This window comes from Gobio gobio (genome assembly GCF_949357685.1).
Source record: "Gobio gobio genome assembly, chromosome: 5".
NCBI lineage: Eukaryota > Metazoa > Chordata > Actinopteri > Cypriniformes > Gobionidae > Gobio > Gobio gobio.
The window spans coordinates 148,414-168,445 of record NC_137101.1 but is presented as its reverse complement, the minus strand read 5'-3'; the positions used below and the strand labels follow the sequence as shown (position 1 = coordinate 168,445).

The following is a 20,032-nucleotide window of genomic DNA, read 5'->3' as shown; positions in this document are numbered from 1 at the left end:
CGAGCGAGTGAGTGTGAGCGTGTCTTAGTGAGTGTGAGCGTGTCTGAGTGAGTGTGAGCGAGTTAGTTTGAGCGTGTCTGAGGGAGTGTGAGCAAGTGAGTGTGAGCGAGCGAGTGAGTGTGAGCGTGTCTTAGTGAGTGTGAGCGTGTCTGAGTGAGTGTGAGCGAGTTAGTTTGAGCGTGTCTGAGGGAGTGTGAGCAAGTGAGTGTGAGCGAGCGAGTGAGTGTGAGCGTGTCTGAGTGAGTGTGAGCGTGTCTGAGTGTGAGCGAGCGAGTGAGTGTGAGCGTGTCTGAGTGTGAGCGTGTCTGAGTGTGAGCGTGTCTGAGTGAGTGTGAGTGAGTGAGTGTGAGCGTGTCTGAGTGAGTGTGAGCGTGTCTGAGTGAGTGTGAGCGTGTCTGAGTGAGTGTGAGCGTGTCTGATTGAGTGTGAGCGTGTCTGATTGAGTGTAAGCGTGTCTGAGTGAGTGAGTGTGAGCGTGCCTGAGTGAGTGAGTGTGAGCGTGCCTGAGTGAGTGAGTGTGAGCGTGCCTGAGCGAGTGAGTGTGAGCGTGTCTGATTGAGTGTGAGCGTGTCTGATTGAGTGTTAGCGTGTCTGATTGAGTGTAAGCGTGTCTGATTGAGTGTAAGCGTGTCTGAGTGAGTGTGAGCGTGTCTGATTGAGTGTGAGCGTGTCTGATTGAGTGAGTGTGAGCGAGTGAGTGTGAACGTGTCTGAGTGAGTGTGAGCGTGTCTGATTGAGTGAGTGTGAGCGAGTGAGTGTGAACGTGTCTGAGTGAGTGTGAGCGTGTCTGATTGAGTGTGAGCGTGTCTGATTGAGTGTTAGCGTGTCTGATTGAGTGTTAGCATGTCTGATTGAGTGTAAGCGTGTCTGAGTGAGTGTGAGCGTGTCTGATTGAGTGTGAGCGTGTCTGATTGAGTGAGTGTGAGCGAGTGAGTGTGAGCGTGTCTGATTGAGTGTGAGCGTGTCTGATTGAGTGAGTGTGAGCGAGTGAGTGTGAACGTGTCTGAGTGAGTGTGAGCGTGTCTGATTGAGTGTGAGCGTGTCTGATTGAGTGTTAGCGTGTCTGATTGAGTGTTAGCATGTCTGATTGAGTGTAAGCGTGTCTGAGTGAGTGTGAGCGTGTCTGATTGAGTGTGAGCGTGTCTGATTGAGTGAGTGTGAGCGAGTGAGTGTGAGCGTGTCTGATTGAGTGTGAGCGTGTCTGAGTGAGTGTGAGCGTGTCTGAGTGAGTGTGAGCGTGTCTGATTGAGTGTGAGCGTGTCTGATTGAGTGTGAGCGTGTCTGATTGAGTGTAAGCGTGTCTGAGTGAGTGAGTGTGAGCGTGCCTGAGTGAGTGAGTGTGAGCGTGTCTGAGTGAGTGAGTGTGAGCGTGCCTGAGCGAGTGAGTGTGAGCGTGTCTGATTGAGTGTGAGCGTGTCTGATTGAGTGTTAGCGTGTCTGATTGAGTGTAAGCGTGTCTGATTGAGTGTAAGCGTGTCTGAGTGAGTGTGAGCGTGTCTGATTGAGTGTGAGCGTGTCTGATTGAGTGAGTGTGAGCGAGTGAGTGTGAACGTGTCTGAGTGAGTGTGAGCGTGTCTGATTGAGTGAGTGTGAGCGAGTGAGTGTGAACGTGTCTGAGTGAGTGTGAGCGTGTCTGATTGAGTGTGAGCGTGTCTGATTGAGTGTTAGCGTGTCTGATTGAGTGTTAGCATGTCTGATTGAGTGTAAGCGTGTCTGAGTGAGTGTGAGCGTGTCTGATTGAGTGAGTGTGAGCGAGTGAGTGTGAGCGTGTCTGATTGAGTGTGAGCGTGTCTGATTGAGTGAGTGTGAGCGAGTGAGTGTGAACGTGTCTGAGTGAGTGTGAGCGTGTCTGATTGAGTGTGAGCGTGTCTGATTGAGTGTTAGCGTGTCTGATTGAGTGTTAGCATGTCTGATTGAGTGTAAGCGTGTCTGAGTGAGTGTGAGCGTGTCTGATTGAGTGTGAGCGTGTCTGATTGAGTGTGAGCGTGCCTGAGTGAGTGAGTGTGAGCGTGCCTGAGTGAGTGAGTGTGAGCATGTCTGATTGAGTGTGAGCGTGTCTGAGTGAGTGTTAGCGTGTCTGATTGAGTGTGAGCGAGTGAGTGTGAGCGTGTCTGAGTGAGTTTGAGCGTGTCTTAGTGAGTGTGAGCGTGTGGTGTGTGAGTGAGTGTGAGCGAGTGAGTGTGAGTGTGAGCGAGTGAGTGTGAGCGTGTCTGTGTGAGCGTGAGCGAGTGAGTGTGAGCGTGTCTGAGTGAGTGTGAGCGAGTGAGTGTGAGCGTGTCTGAGTGAGTGTGAGCGTGTCTGAGGGAGTGTGAGCGTGTCTGAGGGAGTGTGAGCGTGTCTGAGGGAGTGTGAGGGAGTGTGAGCGTGTCTGAGTGAGTGTGAGCGTGTCTGAGGGAGTGTGAGCAAGTGAGTGTGAGCGAGCGAGTGAGTGTGAGCGTGTCTTAGTGAGTGTGAGCGTGTCTGAGTGAGTGTGAGCGAGTTAGTTTGAGCGTGTCTGAGGGAGTGTGAGCAAGTGAGTGTGAGCGAGCGAGTGAGTGTGAGCGTGTCTGAGTGAGTGTGAGCGTGTCTGAGTGTGAGCGAGCGAGTGAGTGTGAGCGTGTCTGAGTGAGTGTGAGCGTGTCTGAGTGTGAGCGTGTCTGAGTGAGTGTGAGCGTGTCTGAGTGTGAGCGTGTCTGAGTGTGAGCGTGTCTGAGTGAGTGTGAGCGAGTGAGTGTGAGCTTGTCTGAGTGAGTGTGAGCGAGTGAGTGTGAGCGTGTCTGAGTGTGAGCATGTCTGAGTGTGAGCATGTGTATCTGTGTGTGTTATAGAAAGTGTGTGTTAGAGAGAGAGTGTGTATGTGTGTGTGTTTATTCAGTATCAGTCACTAAAGTCTGAATGAAGAGTCACTGGTGTCTGTTTCTCTTCTGTCTCTGTATCTATAATATCACGTGTTTGTGTTGAATCTCTCCTGAACCCAAACACACAAACAGAGAGAGAGAGAGAGAGAGAGAGAGAGAGAGAGAGAGAGAGAGAGAGAGAGAGAGAGAGAGAGAGAGAGAGAGAGAGAGAGAGAGAGAGAGAGAGAGAGAGAGAGAGAGAGAGATTACAGGTAAACGTGCAGCGGAGCTCGAGTGTGTCAACAGAAACCGCTGCAGTGTTTCTGACAGAGGCTCATGATGATAAAGCTGCGCACTCTTTGAGATTCTGGCCCTTGTCATATTTAACGCATAAAGCACGAGCGACTGCAGGTGAAATACTTCAGCATCGTCATCAGACATTAGTGAAGTGTGTGTTTACTAAAGTCTTGATCTTGTTTACTAAAGTCTTGAAGTTTTTTATTAAAGTCTCTGTATCATCGGCTCATAATAACTGGATTCTGTACGCGGTTATTAATTATCAGTTTATTTAGTGTGCAAAACAAAATCTTGTGTAGTTACCTTATTAACCATGCTTTGTGAAAGAAAAAGAAAACAAATTGGTCGTTTTAATTAAACATCTTGCAGCTCTGAAGAACATCATTAACGCGCGGCCTCTCTCGCGCTTCCCTCGTGCACACGCTCTGATGTGCGCGCGCGCGGCAGAGGGAGACGGACGCGAGACCAGAGACGCGAATTAAACATCGAGAAACTCGATTAAACTCAATGAAACAAAAACTTTAAATAATCAAAGTCATATGAATATAACACACACTAAGAGAAGTAAACAAAAACTCGAGCAAACTACAGCCTAAAGTAAAGAACCGCAGAGATTTACCTCACATCAGCTCCTGAGGAGAAACGGTGAGTTTATTCACATTTGAAACTTGTCTTGGGGAATTATCAGTGGGTTTTATTATATTTCAGTGTTTTCCTCTCTTATTGTGTTTGTCTTTATGTCCTTGAGAGTTTGACACACCTGCAGCAGGTGATCCGAGTTAATGAGTGATAGAAATGAATAAACTCACTGTTAATGAGTCTCTGTGGGGATTCATAGTCATGGAATATGGGCAATATTATATAATAAATCAATTCAGCTGAAGGAAGTCTTAAAATATCCCTCAGGTCTGAGGTTAGACACTGCGACATCCACAGTGCAAAGTCCTCTAGAGAAGTGTGTGTGTGTGTGTGTGTGTGTGTGTGTGTGTGTGTGTGTGTGTGTGTGAGAGAGACAGAGAGAGAGAGAGCTGCTCATTCATAATTGTGTTATGATCTCCACAGGACAGCTCATCAGATTTTATCATTAATACCATACACCGATCAGGCATAACATTATGACCTAATATTGTGTTGGTCCCCCTGACCCGTCTCTGATGGACCCCTCTAGACCCCTGAAGGTGTGCTGTGGTATCTGGCACCAAGATGTTAGCAGCAGATCCTTTAAGTCCTGTAAGTTGCGAGGTGGGGCCTCCATGGATCGGACTTGTTTGTTCAGCTCATCCCACAGATGCTCGATTGGATTGAGATCTGGGTAATTCGGAGGCAGAGTCAACGCCTCAAACACCTTTTTTTTGTAGTTTTCCCGGGTGTATCTGATCTTGTTACCGTCCCTGTGAGTGTGTGTGTGTGTGTGTGTGTGTGATAGTGTGTGTGTGATCTTTAAACCACACTTTAAACGAAGGGGTATGAAATAGAATTGGGATTGGGCCTTAGTCTCTAACACAAACACTTGTTCATATCAAACTCATGTTCAGATCATATTATACTAGGGCTGCTCGATTATGGAAAAAATCATAATCACGATTATTTTGGTCAATATTGAAATCACGATTATGTAACACGATTATTTCAGATGACTTTGGGAATGTGTTGCATTATTAAAAAGACACCTTTCAACAATTCAATTGAAATTGTAACATTTGTTGTACTTTTTGAACTATTAAAATAAATAATATAACATATATTCAAATCAAAGTATAAAAGTATTCAAGTAAAAATGATAACCACAAATAAATAAGGTCAACAATATGGTTCGGTTAGATATGCTTTTCAGGTTTTTCAGGTACGTCTAACATTAGTTTTCAGGTACAGAAATGTATCAAATGTAAAATAACAATGCCTATTTGAGTGCATAAATTAAAGATTAATCCTATTAAACTTACAAAAGCTATTCAATCAAGAGCAGTGAGTGATGTCCTTGTCTTTTGTTGTTTGACATTAAACAGACAGTAAATGTTACTGCCCCTTTAAGACCTAATGCTACTGCCCCTTTAAGACCTAATGCTACTGCCCCTTTAAGACCTAATGCTACTGCCCCTTTAAGACCTAATGTTACTGCCCCTTTAAGACCTAATGTTACTGCCCCTTTAAGACCCAATGTTACTGCCCCTTTAAGACCTAATGCTACTGCCCCTTTAAGACCTAATGTTACTGCCCCTTTAAGACCTAATGTTACTGCCCCTTTAAGACCCAATGTTACTGCCCCTTTAAGACCCAATGCTACTGCCCCTTTAAGACCTAATGTTACTGCCCCTTTAAGACCTAATGCTACTGCCCCTTTAAGACCCAATGTTACTGCCCCTTTAAGACCTAATGCTACTGCCCCTTTAAGACCCAATGCTACTGCCCCTTTAAGACCTAATGTTACTGCCCCTTTAAGACCCAATGCTACTGCCCCTTTAAGACCCAATGCTACTGCCCCTTTAAGACCCAATGCTACTGCCCCTTTAAGACCCAATGTTACTGCCCCTTTAAGACCCAATGCTACTGCCCCTTTAAGACCCAATGTTACTGCCCCTTTAAGACCCAATGCTACTGCCCCTTTAAGACCCAATGCTACTGCCCCTTTAAGACCCAATGTTACTGCCCCTTTAAGACCCAATGCTACTGCCCCTTTAAGACCCAATGCTACTGCCCCTTTAAGACCTAATGTTACTGCCCCTTTAAGACCCAATGCTACTGCCCCTTTAAGACCCAATGTTACTGCCCCTTTAAGACCTAATGCTACTGCCCCTTTAAGACCCAATGCTACTGCCCCTTTAAGACCTAATGCTCGGATATGCGTCGTCTTTCTCGACTGTATTAAGTTTACTTAAGGCATATTCAGACTATGTCTGCTAGAATACTCATCAAGATGGACGTTGACATACTTTTTGTGTGAGTTTGTCCGTTCAAGAGCAAGACTTGAAAGAGAACTCAATATGTGCGCGCTGTGAGACGTGTGCGCGCTCTCGAATGAGCGCACAAAGACACATTTTCTCACAGCGCGCACTACTTCTCATTCACTAAACCCGGGTGATGACCAAGCGGCTCCTCCCGCAGTTTCTCTTGAAGCCCATACGGAAGTGCCTCAAACTGCAATTCATGGACTGGCCGCTAGGGACAGGCTACAGAAGGGAGCAGAATCTCATTGAGCCCCATGTTAAAATGGCCAACTTTAGAGCAGAATAAAACATTTTTACAGCCTGGCACAAATTGCGCTTTTGGTCTATACGGCTCATTTTGCCCTTCATGACAACTGTGAGGGGGGTGAATTTTATTTCATTATATAAAGCCTTAAAATTCTGCATAATTAAGGGCGTGGCCATTTCGAGTGACATGTGGATAGCCATTTATCTGCTGTCTGTTAGTCATCGCGTCACTTAAGCTCCGCCCACGTCCCGCCTTTTTGCCCATTTTCTGTTATCCGGGCTCGTCCCTACTTTGCGCTTCAGAGCGGCTCATCAGAATCCTATGGGTGACGTCACGGACACTACGTCGTTCAGATCATATCATGCTCATGTTCAGATCATATCATACTCATATTCAGATCATACTCATGTTCAGATCATATCATGCTCATGTTCAGATCATATCATACTCATATTCAGATCATACTCATGTTCAGATCATATCATGCTCATGTTCAGATCATATCATACTCATATTCAGATCATACTCATGTTCAGATCATATCAAACTCATGTTCAGATCATACTCATGTTCAGATCATATCATACTCATATTCAGATCATACTCATGTTCAGATCATACTCATGTTCAGATCATATCATACTCATATTCAGATCATACTCATGTTCAGATCATATCAAACTCATGTTCAGATCATACTCATGTTCAGATCATATCATACTCATATTCAGATCATACTCATGTTCAGATCATACTCATGTTCAGATCATATCATACTCATGTTCAGATCATATCATACTCATGTTCAGATCATACTCATGTTCAGATCATACTCATGTTCAGATCATACTCATGTTCAGATCATACTCATGTTCAGATCATACTCATGTTCAGATCATACTCATGTTCAGATCATACTCATGTTCAGATCATACTCATGTTCAGATCATACTCATGTTCAGATCAGATCATACTCATGTTCGGATCATACTCATGTTCAGATCATATCATACTCATGTTCAGATCATATCATACTCATATTCAGATCATACTCATGTTCAGATCATATCATGCTCATGTTCAGATCATATCATACTCATATTCAGATCATACTCATGTTCAGATCATATCATGCTCATGTTCAGATCATATCATACTCATATTCAGATCATACTCATGTTCAGATCATACTCATGTTCAGATCATACTCATGTTCATATCATATCATGCTCATGTTCAGATCATATCATACTCATATTCAGATCATACTCATGTTCAGATCATACTCATGTTCAGATCATACTCATGTTCATATCATATCATGCTCATGTTCAGATCATATCATGCTCATGTTCAGATCATATCATACTCATATTCAGATCATACTCATGTTCAGATCATATCATACTCATATTCAGATCATACTCATGTTCAGATCATATCAAACTCATGTTCAGATCATACTCATGTTCAGATCATATCATACTCATGTTCAGATCATACTCATGTTCAGATCATATCATACTCATATTCAGATCATACTCATGTTCAGATCATATCAAACTCATGTTCAGATCATACTCATGTTCAGATCATATCATACTCATATTCAGATCATACTCATGTTCAGATCATACTCATGTTCAGATCATATCATACTCATGTTCAGATCATATCATACTCATGTTCAGATCATACTCATGTTCAGATCATACTCATGTTCAGATCATACTCATGTTCAGATCATACTCATGTTCAGATCATACTCATGTTCAGATCATATCAAACTCATGTTCAGATCATACTCATGTTCAGATCAGATCATACTCATGTTCGGATCATACTCATGTTCAGATCATATCATACTCATGTTCAGATCATACTCATGTTCAGATCATACTCATGTTCAGATCATATCAAACTCATGTTCAGATCATACTCATGTTCAGATCAGATCATACTCATGTTCGGATCATACTCATGTTCAGATCATATCATACTCATATTCAGATCATACTCATGTTCAGATCATATCATGCTCATGTTCAGATCATATCATACTCATATTCAGATCATACTCATGTTCAGATCATACTCATGTTCAGATCATACTCATGTTCATATCATATCATACTCATGTTCAGATCATACTCATGTTCTGATCATATCATGCTCATGTTCAGATCATACTCATGTTCAGATCATACTCATGTTCTGATCATATCATACTCATGTTCAGATCATATCATACTCATGTTCAGATCATACTCATGTTCATATCATATCATACTCATGTTCAGATCATACTCATGTTCTGATCATATCATGCTCATGTTCAGATCATACTCATATTCAGATCATACTCATGTTCAGATCATATCATACTCATGTTCAGATCATATCATACTCATATTCAGATCATACTCATGTTCAGATCATATCATGCTCATGTTCAGATCATATCATACTCATATTCAGATCATACTCATGTTCAGATCATATCATGCTCATGTTCAGATCATACTCATGTTCAGATCATATCATGCTCATGTTCAGATCATATCATACTCATATTCAGATCATACTCATGTTCAGATCATATCAAACTCATGTTCAGATCATACTCATGTTCAGATCAGATCATACTCATGTTCGGATCATACTCATGTTCAGATCATATCATACTCATGTTCAGATCATACTCATGTTCAGATCATACTCATGTTCAGATCATATCATGCTCATGTTCAGATCATATCATACTCATATTCATATCATACTCATATTCATATCATACTCATGTTCAGATCATATCATGCTCATGTTCAGATCATATCATACTCATATTCAGATCATACTCATGTTCAGATCATATCATGCTCATGTTCAGATCATATCATACTCATATTCAGATCATACTCATGTTCAGATCATACTCATGTTCAGATCATACTCATGTTCATATCATATCATACTCATGTTCAGATCATACTCATGTTCAGATCATACTCATGTTCAGATCATACTCATGTTCAGATCATACTCATGTTCATATCATATCATACTCATGTTCAGATCATACTCATGTTCTGATCATATCATGCTCATGTTCAGATCATACTCATGTTCAGATCATACTCATGTTCTGATCATATCATACTCATGTTCAGATCATATCATACTCATGTTCAGATCATACTCATGTTCATATCATATCATGCTCATGTTCAGATCATACTCATGTTCAGATCATATCATGCTCATGTTCAGATCATATCATACTCATATTCAGATCATACTCATGTTCAGATCATATCATGCTCATGTTCAGATCATATCATACTCATATTCAGATCATACTCATGTTCAGATCATACTCATGTTCAGATCATATCATACTCATATTCAGATCATACTCATGTTCAGATCATATCATGCTCATGTTCAGATCATATCATACTCATATTCAGATCATACTCATGTTCAGATCATACTCATGTTCAGATCATACTCATGTTCATATCATATCATACTCATGTTCAGATCATACTCATGTTCTGATCATATCATGCTCATGTTCAGATCATACTCATATTCAGATCATACTCATGTTCAGATCATATCATACTCATGTTCAGATCATATCATACTCATATTCAGATCATACTCATGTTCAGATCATATCATGCTCATGTTCAGATCATACTCATGTTCAGATCATATCATGCTCATGTTCAGATCATATCATACTCATATTCAGATCATACTCATGTTCAGATCATATCATGCTCATGTTCAGATCATATCATACTCATATTCAGATCATACTCATGTTCAGATCATACTCATGTTCAGATCATACTCATGTTCATATCATATCATACTCATGTTCAGATCATACTCATGTTCTGATCATATCATGCTCATGTTCAGATCATACTCATATTCAGATCATACTCATGTTCAGATCATATCATACTCATGTTCAGATCATATCATACTCATATTCAGATCATACTCATGTTCAGATCATATCATGCTCATGTTCAGATCATACTCATGTTCAGATCATATCATGCTCATGTTCAGATCATATCATACTCATATTCAGATCATACTCATGTTCAGATCATATCATGCTCATGTTCAGATCATATCATACTCATATTCAGATCATACTCATGTTCAGATCATACTCATGTTCAGATCATACTCATGTTCATATCATATCATACTCATGTTCAGATCATACTCATGTTCTGATCATATCATGCTCATGTTCAGATCATACTCATGTTCAGATCATACTCATGTTCAGATCATACTCATGTTCAGATCATACTCATGTTCAGATCATACTCATGTTCAGATCATGCTCATGTTCAGATCATACTCATGTTCAGATCATACTCATGTTCAGATCATACTCATGTTCAGATCATACTCATGTTCAGATCATGCTCATGTTCAGATCATACTCATGTTCAGATCAGATCATACTCATGTTCGGATCATACTCATGTTCGGATCATACTCATGTTCAGATCATATCATACTCATGTTCAGATCATATCATACTCATATTCAGATCATACTCATGTTCAGATCATATCATGCTCATGTTCAGATCATACTCATGTTCAGATCATATCATACTCATATTCAGATCATACTCATGTTCAGATCATATCATGCTCATGTTCAGATCATATCATACTCATATTCAGATCATACTCATGTTCAGATCATACTCATGTTCAGATCATACTCATGTTCTGATCATATCATACTCATGTTCTGATCATACTCATGTTCATATCATATCATACTCATGTTCAGATCATACTCATGTTCAGATCATATACTCATGTTCAGATCATACTCATATTCAGATCATACTCATGTTCAGATCATATCATACTCATGTTCAGATCATACTCATGTTCAGATCATACTCATGTTCAGATCATATCATGCTCATGTTCAGATCATACTCATGTTCAGATCATACTCATGTTCAGATCATACTCATGTTCAGATCATACTCATGTTCAGATCATACTCATGCTCATGTTCAGATCATACTCATGTTCAGATCATACTCATGTTCAGATCATACTCATGTTCAGATCATACTCATGTTCAGATCATACTCATATTCAGATCATACTCATGTTCAGATCATACTCATGTTCAGATCATACTCATGCTCATGTTCAGATCATACTCATGTTCAGATCATACTCATATTCAGATCATACTCATGTTCAGATCATACTCATGTTCAGATCATACTCATGTTCATATCATATCATACTCATGTTCAGATCATACTCATGTTCTGATCATATCATACTCATGTTCTGATCATACTCATGTTCATATCATATCATACTCATGTTCAGATCATACTCATGTTCTGATCATATCATGCTCATGTTCAGATCATATCATACTCATATTCAGATCATACTCATGTTCAGATCATATCATACTCATGTTCAGATCATACTCATGTTCAGATCATACTCATGTTCAGATCATATCATGCTCATGTTCAGATCATACTCATGTTCAGATCATACTCATGTTCAGATCATATCATACTCATATTCAGATCATAATCATGTTCAGATCATACTCATGTTCAGATCATATCATGCTCATGTTCAGATCATACTCATGTTCAGATCATACTCATGTTCAGATCATATCATACTCATATTCAGATCATACTCATGTTCAGATCATACTCATGTTCTGATCATACTCATGTTCAGATCATATCATGCTCATGTTCAGATCATACTCATGTTCAGATCATACTCATGTTCAGATCATATCATACTCATATTCAGATCATATCATACTCATGTTCTGATCATACTCATGTTCAGATCATATCATACTCATATTCAGATCATATCATACTCATGTTCAGATCATACTCATGTTCTGATCATATCATACTCATGTTCTGATCATACTCATGTTCATATCATATCATACTCATGTTCAGATCATACTCATGTTCTGATCATATCATGCTCATGTTCAGATCATATCATACTCATATTCAGATCATACTCATGTTCAGATCATATCATACTCATGTTCAGATCATACTCATGTTCAGATCATACTCATGTTCAGATCATACTCATGTTCAGATCATACTCATGTTCTGATCATACTCATGTTCATATCATATCATGCTCATGTTCAGATCATACTCATGTTCAGATCATACTCATGTTCAGATCATACTCATGTTCTGATCATACTCATGTTCATATCATATCATGCTCATGTTCAGATCATACTCATGTTCTGATCATATCATGCTCATGTTCAGATCATATCATACTCATATTCAGATCATACTCATGTTCAGATCATATCATACTCATGTTCAGATCATACTCATGTTCAGATCATACTCATGTTCAGATCATACTCATGTTCTGATCATACTCATGTTCAGATCATATCATACTCATATTCAGATCATATCATACTCATGTTCAGATCATACTCATGTTCTGATCATATCATACTCATGTTCAGATCATATTCATGTTCTTATCATATCATACTCATGTTCAGATCATACTCATGTTCAGATCATACTCATGTTCAGATCATACTCATGTTCAGATCATACTCATGTTCAGATCATACTCATGTTCAGATCATACTCATGTTCTGATCATACTCATGTTCAGATCATATCATACTCATATTCAGATCATATCATACTCATGTTCAGATCATACTCATGTTCTGATCATATCATACTCATGTTCAGATCATATTCATGTTCTTATCATATCATACTCATGTTCAGATCATACTCATGTTCAGATCATACTCATGTTCAGATCATACTCATGTTCTGATCATATTCATGTTCTGATCATATCATACTCATGTTCAGATCATACTCTTGTTCAGATCATATTCATGTTCAGATTATATCATACTCATGTTCAGATCATACTCATGTTCTGATCTTATCATACTCATGTTCGGATCATACTCATGTTCAGATCATACTCATGTTCAGATCTTATCATACTCATGTTCAGATCATACTCATGTTCAGATCATATTCATGTTCAGATTATATCATACTCATGTTCAGATCATACTCATGTTCAGATCATATTCATGTTCAGATTATATCATACTCATGTTCAGATCATACTCATGTTCAGATCATATTCATGTTCAGATTATATCATACTCATGTTCAGATCATACTCATGTTCTGATCTTATCATACTCATGTTCGGATCATACTCATGTTCAGATCATACTCATGTTCAGATCTTATCATACTCATGTTCAGATCATACTCATGTTCAGATCATACTCATGTTCGGATCATACTCATGTTCAGATCATACTCATGTTCAGATCATATCATACTCATGTTCAGATCATACTCATGTTCAGATCATACTCATGTTCAGATCATACTCACGTTCAGATCATACTCATGTTCAGACCATATCATACTCATGTTCAGATCATACTCATGTTCAGATCATACTCATGTTCAGATCATACTCATGTTCAGATCATATCATACTCATGTTCAGATCATACTCATGTTCAGATCATACTCATGTTCAGATCATACTCATGTTCAGATCATACTCACGTTCAGATCATATCATACTCATGTTCAGATCATACTCATGTTCAGATCATACTCATGTTCAGATCATACTCACGTTCAGATCATATCACACTCATGTTCAGATCATACTCATGTTCAGATCATACTCACGTTCAGATCATATCATATTCATGTTCAGATCATACTCACGTTCAGATCATATCATATTCATGTTCAGATCATACTCATGTTCAGATCATATCATACTCATGTTCAGATCATACTCACGTTCAGATCATATCATACTCATGTTCAGATCATACTCATGTTCAGATCATACTCATGTTCAGATCATACTCATGTTCAGATCATATCATACTCATATTCAGATCATACTCACGTTCAGATCATATCATACTCATGTTCAGATCATACTCATGTTCAGATCATACTCATGTTCAGATCATACTCATGTTCAGATCATACTCATGTTCAGATCATATCATACTCATGTTCAGATCATACTCACGTTCAGATCATATCATACTCATGTTCAGATCATACTCATGTTCAGATCATACTCATGTTCAGATCATATCCTACTCACGTTCAGATCATACTCACGTTCAGATCATACTCATGTTCAGATCATACTCATGTTCAGATCATACTCATGTTCAGATCATACTCACGTTCAGATCATATCATATTCATGTTCAGATCATACTCATGTTCATATCATATTCATGTTCAGATCATACTCACGTTCATATCATATTCATGTTCAGATCATACTCACGTTCAGATCATACTCATGTTCAGATCATACTCATGTTCAGATCATATCATATTCATGTTCAGATCATACTCATGTTCAGATCATATCATACTCATGTTCAGATCAGATCATACTCATGTTCGGATCATACTCATGTTCGGATCATACTCATGTTCAGATCATATCATACTCATGTTCAGATCATATCATACTCATATTCAGATCATACTCATGTTCAGATCATATCATGCTCATGTTCAGATCATACTCATGTTCAGATCATATCATGCTCATGTTCAGATCATATCATACTCATATTCAGATCATACTCATGTTCAGATCATATCATGCTCATGTTCAGATCATATCATACTCATATTCAGATCATACTCATGTTCAGATCATATCATACTCATGTTCATATCATATCATACTCATGTTCAGATCATACTCATGTTCTGATCATATCATACTCATGTTCAGATCATACTCATGTTCAGATCATACTCATGTTCAGATCATACTCATGTTCAGATCAGATCATACTCATGTTCAGATCAAACTCATGTTCAGATCATATCATACTCATATTCAGATCAAACTCATGTTCAGATCATATCATACTCATGTTCAGATCATATACTCATGTTCAGATCATATCATACTCATGTTCAGATCATATACTCATGTTCAGATCATATCATACTCATGTTCAGATCAAATACTCATGTTCAGATCATATCATACTCATGTTCAGATCATATACTCATGTTCAGATCATATCATACTCATGTTCAGATCATACTCATGTTCAGATCATATCATACTCATGTTCAGATCATACTCATGTTCAGATCAAACTCATGTTCAGATCATATCATACTCATGTTCAGATCATATACTCATGTTCAGATCATATACTCATGTTCAGATCATACTCATGTTCAGATCATATCATACTCATGTTCAGATCATACTCATGTTCAGATCATACTCATGTTCAGATCATACTCATGTTCAGATCATATCATACTCATGTTCAGATCATACTCATGTTCAGATCATATCATGCTCATGTTCAGATCATACTCATGTTCAGATCATACTCATGTTCAGATCATACTCATGTTCAGATCATATCATACTCATGTTCAGATCATACTCATGTTCAGATCATATCATGCTCATGTTCAGATCATACTCATGTTCAGATCATACTCATGTTCAGATCATACTCATGTTCAGATCATACTCATGTTCAGATCATACTCATGTTCAGATCAGATCATACTCATGTTCAGATCATATCATACTCATGTTCAGATCATACTCATGTTCAGATCATACTCATGTCCAGATCATACTCATGTTCAGATCAAACTCATGTTCAGATCATATCATACTCATGTTCAGATCAAACTCATGTTCAGATCATATCATACTCATGTTCAGATCAAACTCATGTTCAGATCATATCATACTCATGTTCAGATCAAACTCATGTTCAGATCATACTCATGTTCAGATCATACTCATGTTCAGATCATACTCATGTTCAGATCATACTCATGTTCAGATCATACTCATGTTCAGATCATATCAAACTCATGTTCAGATCATACTCATGTTCAGATCATATCATACTCATGTTCAGATCATACTCATGTTCAGATCATACTCATGTCCAGATCATACTCATGTTCAGATCAAACTCATGTTCAGATCATATCATACTCATGTTCAGATCAAACTCATGTTCAGATCATACTCATGTTCAGATCATACTCATGTTCAGATCATACTTATGTTCAGATCATACTCATGTTCAGATCATACTCATGTTCAGATCATATACTCATGTTCAGATCATATCATACTCATGTTCAGATCATACTCATGTTCAGATCATACTCATGTTCAGATCATACTCATGTTCAGATCATATCATGCTCATGTTCAGATCATACTCATGTTCAGATCATACTCATGTTCAGATCATACTCATGTTCAGATCAGATCATACTCATGTTCATATCATACTCATGTTCAGATCAAACTCATGTTCAGATCATACTCATGTTCAGATCATACTCATGTTCAGATCATACTCATGTTCAGATCATATACTCATGTTCAGATCATACTCATGTTCAGATCATACTCATGTTCAGATCATACTCATGTTCAGATCATACTCATGTTCAGATCATACTCATGTTCAGATCATACTCATGTTCAGATCATATACTCATGTTCAGATCATATCATACTCATGTTCAGATCATACTCATGTTCAGATCATACTCATGTTCAGATCATACTCATGTTCAGATCATATCATGCTCATGTTCAGATCATACTCATGTTCAGATCATACTCATGTTCAGATCATACTCATGTTCAGATCATACTCATGTTCAGATCATACTCATGTTCAGATCAGATCATACTCATGTTCATATCATACTCATGTTCAGATCAAACTCATGTTCAGATCATACTCATGTTCAGATCATACTCATGTTCAGATCATACTCATGTTCAGATCATACTCATGTTCAGATCATACTCATGTTCAGATCATACTCATGTTCAGATCATACTCATGTTCAGATCATACTCATGTTCAGATCAGATCATACTCATGTTCAGATCATACTCATGTTCAGATCAGATCATACTCATGTTCAGATCATACTCATGTTCAGATCATACTCATGTTCAGATCATACTCATGTTCAGATCATACTCATGTTCAGATCAGATCATACTCATGTTCAGATCATACTCATGTTCAGATCAGATCATACTCATGTTCAGATCAGATCATACTCATGTTCAGATCATACTCATGTTCAGATCATACTCATGTTCAGATCATACTCATGTTCAGATCAAACTCATGTTCAGATCATACTCATGTTCAGATCATACTCATGTTCAGATCATACTCATGTTCAGATCATATCATACTCATGTTCAGATCATACTCATGTTCAGATCATACTAATGTTCAGATCATACTCATGTTCAGATCATACTCATGTTCAGATCATACTCATGTTCAGATCATACTCATGTTCAGATCAAACTCATGTTCAGATCATACTCATGTTCAGATCATACTCATGTTCAGATCATACTCATGTTCAGATCATATCATACTCATGTTCAGATCATACTCATGTTCAGATCATACTCATGTTCAGATCAGATCATACTCATGTTCAGATCATATACTCATGTTCAGATCATATCAAACTCATGTTCAGATCAAACTCATGTTCAGATCATATCATACTCATGTTCAGATCATATCATACTCATGTTCAGATCATACTCATGTTCAGATCATATCAAACTCATGTTCAGATCATACTCATGTTCAGATCATATCATATTCATGTTCAGATCATACTCATGTTCAGATCATACTCATGTTCAGATCATATCATAATCATGTTCAGATCATATCATAATCATGTTCAGATCATACTCATGTTCAGATCATATCATAATCATGTTCAGATCATATCATACTCATGTTCAGATCATACTCATGTTCAGATCATATCATAATCATGTTCAGATCATACTCATGTTCAGATCATACTCATGTTCAGATCATACTCATGTTCAGATCATATCATAATCATGTTCAGATCATACTCATGTTCAGATCATACTCATGTTCAGATCATATCATAATCATGTTCAGATCATACTCATGTTCAGATCATATCAAACTCATGTTCAGATCATATCATACTCATGTTCAGATCATATCATACTCATGTTCAGATCATATCAAACTCATGTTCAGATCATACTCATGTTCAGATCATATCATATTCATGTTCAGATCATATCATATTCATGTTCAGATCATATCATAATCATGTTCAGATCCTACTCATGTTCAGATCATATCATACTCATGTTCAGATCATACTCATGTTCAGATCATACTCATGTTCAGATCATATCATATTCATGTTCAGATCATACTCATGTTCAGATCATACTCATGTTCAGATCATACTCATGTTCAGATCATACTCATGTTCAGATCATATCATACTCATGTTCAGATCATATCATACTCATGTTCAGATCATACTCATGTTCAGATCATATCAAACTCATGTTCAGATCATACTCATGTTCAGATCATATCATATTCATGTTCAGATCATACTCATGTTCAGATCATACTCATGTTCAGATCATATCATAATCATGTTCAGATCATATCATAATCATGTTCAGATCATACTCATGTTCAGATCATATCATAATCATGTTCAGATCATATCATACTCATGTTCAGATCATACTCATGTTCAGATCATATCATACTCATGTTCAGATCATACTCATGTTCAGATCATATCATACTCATGTTCAGATCATACTCATGTTCAGATCATATCAAACTCATGTTCAGATCATATCATACTCATGTTCAGATCATACTCATACTCATGTTCAGATCATACTCATGTTCAGATCATACTCATGTTCAGATCATATCATAATCATGTTCAGATCATACTCATGTTCAGATCATATCATACTCATGTTCAGATCATACTCATGTTCAGATCATATCATAATCATGTTCAGATCATACTCATGTTCAGATCATACTCATGTTCAGATCATACTCATGTTCAGATCATATCATAATCATGTTCAGATCATACTCATGTTCAGATCATACTCATGTTCAGATCATACTCATGTTCAGATCATACTCATGTTCAGATCATATCATACTCATGTTCAGATCATACTCATGTTCAGATCATACTCATGTTCAGATCATATCAAACTCATGTTCAGATCATATCATACTCATGTTCAGATCATATCATACTCATGTTCAGATCATATCATACTCATGTTCAGATCATACTCATGTTCAGATCATATCATACTCATGTTCAGATCATACTCATGTTCAGATCATACTCATGTTCAGATCATATACTCATGTTCAGATCATATCAAACTCATGTTCAGATCATACTCATGTTCAGATCATATACTCATGTTCAGATCATATCAAACTCATGTTCAGATCATACTCATGTTCAGATCATACTCATGTTCAGATCATATCATACTCATGTTCAGATCATATCATACTCATGTTCAGATCATACTCATGTTCAGATCATACTCATGTTCAGATCATATCATATTCATGTTCAGATCATACTCATGTTCAGATCATACTCATGTTCAGATCATATCATAATCATGTTCAGATCATATCATAATCATGTTCAGATCATACTCATGTTCAGATCATACTCATGT

At 37.8% G+C, this 20,032-nt stretch overlaps 1 protein-coding gene across 1 annotated transcript in view; it reads left to right on the top strand.

Moving 5' to 3' along the window:
- Window positions 1-3,529: 3,529 nt before the first annotated feature.
- The window catches only part of prr5b (proline rich 5b (renal)), a 33,426-nt gene continuing 16,923 nt past the window's right edge, over window positions 3,530-20,032 (top strand). The window contains exon 1 of the mRNA XM_079816833.1: window positions 3,530-3,758. The gene's annotated coding sequence lies outside the window, so the exon portion shown is untranslated. The remainder of the gene's footprint in view (window positions 3,759-20,032) is intronic.